An 11,399-nucleotide genomic window follows, 5' to 3' on the forward strand; every position below is an offset into this window, starting at 1 on the left:
ACGACAAGGTGAAAAAATCGAGTCTGCGCCTGTATGAGAAGGCGACTGTAATGCTCTGTGTAATGTGTCCTTGCTAAATGCACTACAGTGTGTGTATGTTGGTGTGTGTGAGGGCACACAGCTGATAACAATGTTGCAATACTACTGACTACATGAACTGGTGCAGAGGAGCGGACTTAGGAAATGTCTCAGCACTCTTGGGAATTAATAACTCCAAAACTGGTTATACAACGTATGTCTCGTGTGTCGTGAATGTGTGACCTCGCGTGTCTTTATGTGTGTACATCAACGCCTTCTGTCCCTTCCTCTGTTTCTTCAAGCTCAATGGTCCTCTGACACGTTACCTTCTCGAGCAACCTTCCATCCCAGAGATCCAACATCCCAGCTGCATACTCGTCCGCTCAGCATCCCTCCATCACATCTGTACCCACTCCGTCTGTGTACTGAATCACCTCTCCTAACTCCTCCGCAGGGAGCCATGAGCAGCTCTGCCTCGCGCGCGCCCGGCTTACCCTCTCAATCACCTCCCCACTCTGTCACCCGGCACCGAGAGCAACAGCGGGGCCTTTCCAAGCAAGCTGTCTGCCCACAATGTCGCCCTACTGTCCCCCATCCACAGTAACACACACACAAACTCAGGGGGAGAAATAAATGTCCTCTCACTGTCAACTGCGTTTATTTCAGCAAACTTAACAGGTGTAAATATTTGCTAATGAACATAACAAGATTCAACAACTGAGACAAACTGAACAAAGTTCCACAGACTTGGTACTAACAGCAAGAAATGGATAATGTGTCCCTGAATAAAGGGGGGGGCTCAAAAATCAAAAGTGAGACAGTACAGTATTGGTGTGGCCACCAGCTGCTATTAAGTACTCAGTGCATCTCCTCCTCGTCGGACTACCAGATTTGCTAGTTCTTGGCTTGAGATATTACCCCACCTCCTTCCAACCAAGGCACCCTGCAAGTCCTCGGATATTCTGGGGGGAATGGCCTAAAGCCTTCACCCTCCGCACAAGAGTCCAACAGGTCCCAGAACGTGCTCAACGATTGAAGTCTGGGCTCTCGCTGAGGCCCATGGCAGAACACTGACATTCCTGTCTTGCATAATCTGCACAGAACGAGCAGTTATGGCTGGTGGCATTGTTCATGCGTGTAGCGGGTCATGTCAGGATTGAGCCTGCAGAAGGGTACCACATGAGGAGGAGGTCTTTCCCTGTCAACGCACAGATGGGAGATTTGCCTGCAGATGACAACAAAGCTCAGTGCCGATGATGCTGTGACACACCACCCCAGATCCATACACGAGCCCTCCACCTCCAGAGGTTCGAGCCCGCTCGCAGAACAGGCCTTCGGTGAACGCTCAATTTCCTTTACGACTGAGTATATCACGAAGCCGACATCCCCTGGTGAGAACAAAACCGCGTATCTCGTCAGTTTGAATGAGCACTTCCTTTGTTGGCAGTCCTGTCTGGTTCCAGCGACTGTGGGTATTGTTATACCACCAGACGTGTTTGCCAGTGATCGTCTGGTGTGAGAGGACAAACATGTCTATTTTCTGTTTCATCAAGACCAGAGACATATCTCCAAAAAGTAGGATTCTTCACAAGAACAGTGGTCCCTCTTCCTGTAGCATTAGTGACGTGGCGTTGGTCCCCATGGTGTTTATACTTGCGTACTATGTGTCTTGTACAGATGAACGTATACCTTCAGGCGTTTGGAATTGCTCCCAAGGATGGAACCACACTCGGGGCAGGTCTACAATTCTTCTGAGGTCTTGGCTGATCTTTTGTTTCCCATCGATGTCAAGCAAGAAGAGGCACTGCGCGTTTGGAAGTGTAGTGCCTTCTGAAAAAATGACTAATCCACAGGTAAAACTGTACCATTGATCACAATGACCTCTGTTCAATGAGCCATCAACAAAGTTCTAGAGCCATCGACAACAATTTCTTCCTGGATTTTTCCAAGCTGTTTAAACGTCCAGTCAACTCTAGTATATTTACCACTCTTCCTGACTTCCACATCATCAGGAGAACTTTGTTGAATACAAGTGAATTCTAAGATAGAAGATATCACAGTCAACTTAGTATATTTACACTTCTGATCCACTGGAATTGTGATACAGTGAATTCTAARTGAAATAATCTGTCTGTAAACAATTGTTGGAAAAATGACTTGTGTCATGTACAAAGTAGATGTCCTAACCGACTTGCCAAAACTATAGTTTGTTAACAAGAAATTTGTGGAGTGGTTGAAAAACGWGTTTTAATGACTCCATCCTTAAGTGTATGTAAACTTCCGACTTCAACTGTATGCGGGTCTTTCGGAGGGGTTGGGTTAAAGCTGAAGTCTAATTTCGGTTCGACCTTGCATACAATTGACGAATAAATTGATCTTAATCTAATTTTAACTCCGCAAGCTACATTTGTCCATTTTCATTYGATCAGTACGTGATGACAGAACTCCTCATCACAATTATTAAAMCAAKGCTTCTTACTAAACTTTATRGAAAATAAATGTTAGCATGCTCATTCTTGCCTTCTTGCATTTCCTGGATGATTTTATACTAATTAACTTRTATATTAATGTGCTTAACTTGCAGTGCCTTGCAAAGGTATTCAGACACCTTGGTTTTCTTCACGTTTTGTGTTAAAAGTGGGATTCATTTTTTGGTTGTTTTTTTGTCAACAATACACACAGTGATCTTATGTTTTTATTAATAAGTAATATATTCTATAACAAATATAGTTGTTGCATATGTATTCAGCCCCTTGGTTTAGTAACGAATCAAATCACAAATAAAAAGTTACATGGACTCACTGTAACTCACTGAAATAATGGGGATTGACATGGTTTTTAAATGACTAACCCATCCTCTCTCCCTCATTCATACAACATCTGTAAGCTCCCTCAGTCAAGTTTTGAATTTCAASCACAGATTCAAGTACAAAGTCCAGGGAGCTTTTCAAAAGACTCATAATAAAGGGCAGTGATTGGTAGATGGGTAACAATAACAAATCAGACATTGAATATCTCTTTAAGCATGGTCAAGTTAATAATTATGCTGTGGATTATTTATTAAACCACCAAGATACATCAAAGATACAGTCATTCTTCTGAACTGAGCCGCAGGACAGGAGTGAAACTGCTCAGGGATGTCACCATGAGGCCGTTGGTGATTTTAAAATAGCTGCAGAGTTCAATGGCTGTGATGGGAGAGAACTAAGGATAGCTCAACAATATCGTAGTGACTCCATAATAATAACCTCAATGACAGTGAAAAGAAAAAAAACGAATATACAAGATATGCACTAAAGGCACTAAAATAAAACTGCAAAAATATATAGTCAAAGAAATACACTTTTTGGCTTAAATGCAAAGCCTTATGTTTGGTGCAAATCCAACACAACACATCACTGAGTAATTGCCTCCTTATTTTCAAGCATGGTGATGGCTGCATCATGGTATGGGTATGTTTGACATCGGCAAATGCTGCAGAGTTTTTCAGGATAAAAGAAACGGGATATGGCTAGGCAAAAATCCTAGAGCAAAACCTGCTTCAGTCTGCTACGAGTTGCCTACCAATAACACAGTGAATGTTTCTAAGTGGCCAAGTTAGTTTTGATTTGAAATCTGCTTGAAATACCGTGGCAAGACTTGAAAATTGCTGTCTAGCCATGATCCCCAACATCTTGACAGAGCTTGAAGAATTTAGAAAATAATACGCAAATATTGTACAATCGAGATGTGCAAAACTCTTAGACTTACCCAAGAAGACTCACAGCTGTAATTGCTGCCAAAAGTGTTTCTAACATGGACTCGGGGAGCTGAATACTTACTATCTATTTTATTTATTACATTTTTGTTCATCTTAAATGTTAGAATTTTTCTTCCACTTTGACATTACAGTATTTTGTGTAAATTGTTGACAAAAAATGACAAATCCTTTTTAATCCCACTTTGTAACACAATAAAATGTGAAGAAATMATATTCTTAAAACCTGATTAGCATACTCATTGTTTGCCTAAGCATTTCCCAGTGGATATTAAACTAATTAAACTTATAGTAATGTGTTTAACGTATAGTAACTTATAGTAATGTAATTAACTTATTAATTAACTTAAAACGCCTTTCCTACCACTACACTTGTCGTTCTTCGGTCTTTCAWATTGTAGCTGCTCGCTGACAGCAACCAGCTGTCAGAGTTTGAGAGTTGCGTGCTAAACGGATTTCTTGCTGGCCAACAAGTAGGTGATATTAAGCTCGAACTGTGTGCATAACAGCATGCGATAAGATACACGAACTAGCAAAAGAACAGCTTTGGGAATTAAGGTTTCTTCTTAAAATAATTTTTTATAAAAATACAAATGGATTTAAGTTTAAATTTAGATGGATTTATTTACATTTAAGAAGTGTTTTATTTATTAGTACATTTTATAGACTGCAGATGACCTTTTATCATGATGCTTTCAGTCGCCCAAGTGGYCCATTGGCGTGGATGATTGACTAGCCCACATGGTGTCCAAATCCTCCCTGGTCCGTGYGCCAGTGAGAATGTCAAGCCCTTTCTTCCTGTAACCAGGAAAGACCCTTGAGGTTAGAAATCCCTTGTTGGGAGGGCAACCTGGCAGCTTCATGTATAGTGTATTTTTGGGGAAAGTCCTCAGTGGTTTAAGGCTAACCTGATACGCAGCCAAATACTAGTGCATATTTTGATTACTCTAATTGCATCCTCCGTTCTCCTTTTCTTAAAATCTGACATGACCCCCCCTCTAACCCCCCTCCCACCCTCTACTCCCTCTAACTCCCCTCACCTCCCACCCTCTCTCCCTCTAACCTCCCCTCCACCCCTCTACCCCTTAACCCTCCCTCCCACCCTCTCTCCCTCTAACCCTCCCCTCCCACCCTCTCTCCCTCACCCTCCTCCACCCTCTCTCCCTCACCCTCCCTCCCCCTCTCTCACTCTAACTCTCCCTCCCACCCTCTCTCCTCTAACCCCCCTCCCACCCTCCTCTCCCTCAACCCCCACCCTCTCTCCCTCTAACCCCCCTCCCACCCTCTCTCCCTCTAACCCTCCCTCTTTCCTTTCGTCTTTTTTTCAGGGGTTGCCTTGGACACCAACAGCTTGCCAATGGAGCCTCCCCCTCCCTACCCTCTCTACCAACAGCTACACCAACAGTCCCAGCATTCAATGGGGCAACAACAACAACGCCCGCAACAACGTCATCATCATCATCAACAGACAGCAGCAGCCAGTGCCCCTCTGCAGAACATCTCTCTGGACTTCAACTCTGGTGTAAGTGTTGTCTGTGTGTCTGGATATGTCTGTATTCTTAAGCCAAATGCATATCAAAAAACTGTCTAGAGAAATGTATACAGCCTAGATTATGTTGAAAATCATCCCTTTGAACGGTGTATTCCATTTAGGGTAAACACTTGTATATGTAGATAGTATCTCTGAGTCTATGCCCCAATGTTATATGTCTGATACACTTCTGTGCTGGCCTAGTGTCTAATGTCAGAGACTGTTGGCGTGCTCTTATAAGGAGACAGGATAATTATTCTGCTTCAGTACCACTCCAGACCACACACACACACACACACACACAGCCACTAGACTCAACCATTTCCTGGAACCCAAATTTATTTGTCTAATTTGTAGTCTGTGGTTGATAAACACCAAATTCGTGGAAGAAGGAAGCAGACCCAAATTCTAAAGAACTAAAAACATCCTTGGTTGCATCACAAATGGAACCCTATTCCCTACACAGTGCACTACTTCTAACCAGAGCCTTATGGGTGGGCTCAAAAGAAAGCACTAAATTGAGCTCAAAAGTAATGCACTACATGGTAGCGGTGCTCTATAGAGCGATCTGTCGGCAGTTAAATGTAACTAACTTGGTAAATCACTGCATTAGACCTTGGTAACTAAACTCTCAAAGCACTGTCCACTCTGTCGTCTCCTAATCCATCTCCTTTCTCTCTCTTCATCTTGTCGTCTCCTAATCCATCTCTTCTCTCTCTTCATCGTCGTCTCCTAATCCATCTCTTCTCTCTCTTCATCTCCATCTTTCACTCCCCATATATCTCCCACCTTTTCTCTCTCCATCTCTCCCCTCTCTTCCCACAAGCATAACAACTCATGGCGGCGTCTTCATAGTGACCCATTCATGGACCCACAGTTCTCCAGTCGCCAGCCAAGAAGCACTGTTCCTTACCAGTAAACCACCGGGGACTGGTTGGAGTAAGCTTACTAAGAAGAGGATCCTCCCCAGGGGACACCATGATTCTCACTCCTTCAATTCAGCAGTGAATATTCTGAAGGTTTTTTTTTGTTCAGAGATGGTCTCAGATCTCAAGTGCCAAAAGTGGGAATATAAATGATAGACGTATACTCAAACAAATGGCAGAACAGAGTCAGCATCAGCACTGTATGATATTCACATCAGCACCTCAGAAAAGTGCTTTCGACACTTGCAGCCTCCACAAACAACAGACAAGAGCTCCCTAGCCTGCAACAAGGCACCAACCAAACCACTTTTTGTGGAGACTGTCCCATCTACAGTTTGGAGACCCTCTATCCACCCAAAAAATGGAGCAACACCAAATAAAATGATCCGTTGAAGCAACCCATCCCCTCTTAACAATGTTCTTTAAATGCCCAATGCCATAGTGGAGAAGGACACGAGCGCTCTAGCGAGAGTGATGAATCATTGGACGCGTACCAGATATTGAGACCCCTCTCAAGTTTCGTGAATGAGATATCAAAGTGTGCTGCTGAAAATAGTGACAACCACCAAGTCCGCTCAAGAGTATGCTTGTTTGTCATTGGTTTCTTTGGATGGCTTAGTTTGTCATTGATTGACGTCATCTGTAAGGTTGTGTTTGAACCTTTGCCCCCCCCCCCCCCATCACCGACCCATATCTCTTTCTCTCTTCATTCACTCTCCCACTCCCTCGCTCTTCCTCCTCTACTTCTCTTTCCCTCGTCACCTAATCCCATTCGTCTTCAGTGGACCAGGCGTACCCTCAGCATGTATGGATGGAAGTCCATGACCAAAATTGCAGATGAGGTGAGGGGGGTTTCGGTTTATGATACTGTTCTTTGTTCACGCACAAAACCTGGTGCACGTGCGCCCGTACTCTCACCCCTGTACTGCTCGCAGGCCGCCCCATGCCTGGATGGAGCCACGGCAACTTTGCAGGAATGCAGCGGATGGCAGGGCATGTGAGTGCGAGCACTGCCAACGCAATACCAAGAGCTACAACTGCAGTGGAGGAGAGCGTGAGGCCAAACGCCTAATATTCAACTACTGGTTAGCGAGACTGGAAGGGGAGCAAGGCGCACACCTTAGAGCGCGCCTCCTAACTACAAAGAGTTCTTATGACTGGAGAGCTAGGAAGCCGGGAGTGAGACACAGCCTTGCCAAGGACAGCTGAAAAGTTCAGCAAGAGATCGACACAGCAGAAACATGATGATACATTCGCATAAATATTCTTTAGACACACTACAATGAGGAGGAGCTTGCAATGGCAGCGGTGAGAGAAAGAGGAACAGTTGAGGGGACAATGGCTGGCGAGGTCACGAACATACATGCAGGTTAATCACCCGTATCAACCCTATGAGCCGTGCCCTCTAGGATCGACCGAGACAGAGGGAGTCGCCAGCGTCAACCAGCCACGGGCTTTCCCCAGCCCCATATAACTTCCTTGTCATTTCACCCCTCCTCCCCCTGAACCCACAGAACAGCCTTCCACTGACGTTGCCAGCCGACACAGGAATAGCGTTGGCAGCCAAAACCGGCAGCTCTGCCCCAATAATCTTCACCCACCGAACTCTCCCCCCTGCTATGGCCTCGCGCGCCGCCAGTCCAGGATGAGGAACCCCACATAGTAGTCTGACACTTTACTCGGTACCTGGTTATGATTGGACTGCATATGGAATAGTGGAAGTGTGTTCCAGTGGAGAATACACTTTTCCCAGAAACTAATCAAACTACACGAAGGAAAGAGCGGTAGGTGGAGTGTGGTCACAATATCTTTACTGCTGGTTAGGTGGAGGGTGCCCAATATCTTACGACTGTAGTGGAGGTGCCCAATATCCTTACCTAACGGTTAGTGTGTTGGAGGGATGTGCCCAATATTCTTACTGACCCAACAACGCAGAATGCATGTGAAGGATGAGCTGCTGTGGATACCAGGCCCCCAAATATCTTCTGCTGTACTGGACTTAGTCCGTTCAAGCCAACATATACATACCAGTACCGGAAGCAACGACACGCGTGCTCAGCAGGAGAAGTGGTGGGTGGCGACCTTCACTACGGGAGTGATTGCGCCAGAAGTGACCTCCGCACTTTACTATCGATCTGCGTACCCAAACTACAAGAATCGTGGGGTGAGGGTGCTCGTCCAACCTCTATTATCTTCACAGTAAGGACAGGACTTCGCACACCTGTCCACAGTCCAATTAAGAATGGGAATAAAGAGACGCCAAGGCCGTTATCCCGTGACTGTGCCCTGCGCAGCCCAGTAAGCCCAAACCTGTAGACTTTCTTACTGGACTGCCTCAGGTGCCGATCACCGGAGCCCTCGGGTACCTCTAGTGGCATACCGACTTACGTTAGTCTCTTAGATGACCCATGTTCACTTGTTACAGGGAGACAAGTCCCCATCCTTTTCCAAGACTCTCAACGGACGTCGCCTTTCTAACCGCCAGCCCACCTCGTCCAGCTCCCAGGAACACGGCTCACAATGCAATCTCCAGCCCCGCCGAGATCACCGGACAACACCCCGGACCACCGAACCTCGGTAACGAAACCCCCATGCCACGATCAACAGCACCACCAACCTCAGCCAGCGCCATGCACCAGACCACGAACAAAACAGAACACCACTTCCATCAGCATAACGTAACTCCAGTCCGACAGACGATGGCCTGCCACACCCCCACTGGACCCTCCACCGCAGACCCACACTTGGGCACATTGAATCAGTGTCCTGAGTCTTCCACGAGACGCCGGATCCTTCATCTGGACGAGGCTTGTGATGCCTCCACCCGGCTGATTTGTGAGGAGCGAGTCAACTGGCCCAGCCCCACCACCAAATAGAGCTGACAATGAAAAAATGCGAGGTCTTACTCATGCTTCAGCATTGTGACGTAGGCCGAGGGGTCATGGTAAGATGAGCACAGACACGTCCACCAGTCCTCACACTCCCCATACCACCCATATCAAAGGCATGACACACCGACAGTGTCGTAGTACATTAAGAATGATAAGCAGATTGCAACAATAAGAAGTTTTACTTAATCTGAAAAATCCTATCTTGAATATGTTAATTGGTAGCACCTTGGTGGAGCTGTATTGGGTTGTCTCTATATTGAACTAGAATGGCGACTAAATAGGAAAAGTTATGGAAATCTTTTTGGCGTTGCACTGTTAGGCACATATTTGACAAAGGAGCTGACTGAAGTCCTTCTGCTTTTGGGCTAGACAAGAAGGCAGCAAGCAGACTTGCCTGAAAGAAAACATTGATGATGTTGATATCTGCCTAGATACTACATGAAAAGACATGGTGGCAGAGGTGATCGTCCGTCAATGCCGACTGGGGCTGGTATCCTATGGATTTACTGAGGAGACTAATACTAACAGAACGACTCATTTATCCACACTAAATTAGGTAAAGGAATCAAACAGAAGAGCGAAACGGGGAGAGCGTCCGCCACGGCACGGATAGTTTTGTTATGGCTCGTGGTCGAAGAAGAATATGGGATGAGATGAAAGAGACATTGAAAGCATACTGGATGATAATTCCATAGTTAGTAGTTTGAATCTGAGAGAAGCGAGGGTAGAATTCATTGCTATCTGACTTAGAAGAAGTCAACAAGAAAATGAGAGAGGCTATCTTGACAGAAGAAAAACTCTTGCGACTCAATGGCATGGCCACATACAGATGGTAGTGGATTAGGGAGACGGAACCGATAAGATGACTTAGGGCCAAAAAAAGTGATGTATGAGAGACGCCATGGCCCCTCGCGCCTCATCAATATAGTATAGAGCAAGGTATATCGTTAGTCATTACCCATCTGTACCGATAAAGACAGAAGAGGCCCTATAGTGATTATCATGCACGATCGAGTAGAGTACAGCGCTTCATACTGTATGACAGACAAGAATGTGTGAGGGAAAAAAAAAAAAATCCGGAGGATGACGAAACGATCGACATTTGCACTAGACATTTTTATGAATTTATGTAGCGCAAATTATGCGTGGACGAGTAGACTATAATGATTTGTAGGTTCATACCCAAGCTTACACATGACAGGTACCTTTTACACACTCAAAATAGCCATAAAAGTGAACAAGCAAGATTTGCTGGCTCATCACTAGTACTCATCGCACTTCTTCTTTAAGAGGCCGCTCCTTACTGTTCCTCCACTTACACACTTGTTTAACACTCGTGTCCAGATACGAAGGCACTCGCTCTGTAATTGGAACTTGTTTATCTAAGGTGGTATATAGAAGCACCACGCTGTGGCCCAACCGTCCAAAACGTCACCACTCCAAGCTTAACATCTACAGTGTAGTGGCCAAGACTGCACAAGTTTGAGCAGCTGTCACTACCAAGGGGACACACTAGATATAACAGAATTGTGCGTAGACCTTGCTACTTGTAGGGCAGCGCCCACGCGCGATCAAGACACACTAGATGCTGCTAAGCTGATGTGAAGAAGAGAGTGAGGTTGGGTTGAAGAAGTAGCTCAACCTGTGTGAGCGATATTGGATTAGAGAAATGAGAAAGACATACGGAGATGAACTCCACTTTGGTTTAAATACAGATCTCCCTGATCACTGCAGACCAAGGAATGTTATACATTGTGAGTAGTCAAAAAAATACACACTAGTGAGACCGGACTCACGGTCTGCTTGGGGAACCCTCGCTGTAATGCTGAACAAGAGTCATATCTGGGTTTATCAACCACAGGGACCGTTCAACAAGTCATACTACTGTAGGCACTAGCCAAATCACATCACTTTCAGTCGGACTGACCGTATCAACTCACGGATACACGCAACTCTGGGCCAGCACTTCAGGAGCCTAGAGAAGTACCACTGCGAGTAGGTGCCAGACCGTGTGTCCTCGCTCGTGCCCTAAGCCGACATATACATACCCTGAGTGAGTCCCGAGGGGCTACCGGTCTGAAGATGTTTGCGTAGCTGAGAGCATTTGGATGATCCAGAAGAGAGATTGGAGAGGAATGTCATATTGGTCAGCTGAAGACTCAAATAGTGATTAACTGTGTTGTCTTTGGTAGATCTAAGCTCAAACCTTCGTGTTTTGGAGGACAAAGAATGCTGAGTTGCATCCAAGATAAACCACTGACAGATAACCTGTACTG

General features: G+C 45.5%; 1 pseudogene; it reads left to right on the plus strand.

The window, feature by feature from the left end:
* LOC112075587 (uncharacterized) overlaps positions 1-9,108 on the plus strand; it is a 30,807-nt pseudogene extending 21,699 nt beyond the window's left edge.
* The last annotated feature ends 2,291 nt before the right edge of the window (positions 9,109-11,399 follow it).

Source organism: Salvelinus sp. IW2-2015, unplaced genomic scaffold (assembly GCF_002910315.2).
Source record: "Salvelinus sp. IW2-2015 unplaced genomic scaffold, ASM291031v2 Un_scaffold3252, whole genome shotgun sequence".
NCBI classification, from domain to species: Eukaryota; Metazoa; Chordata; class Actinopteri; order Salmoniformes; family Salmonidae; genus Salvelinus; species Salvelinus sp. IW2-2015.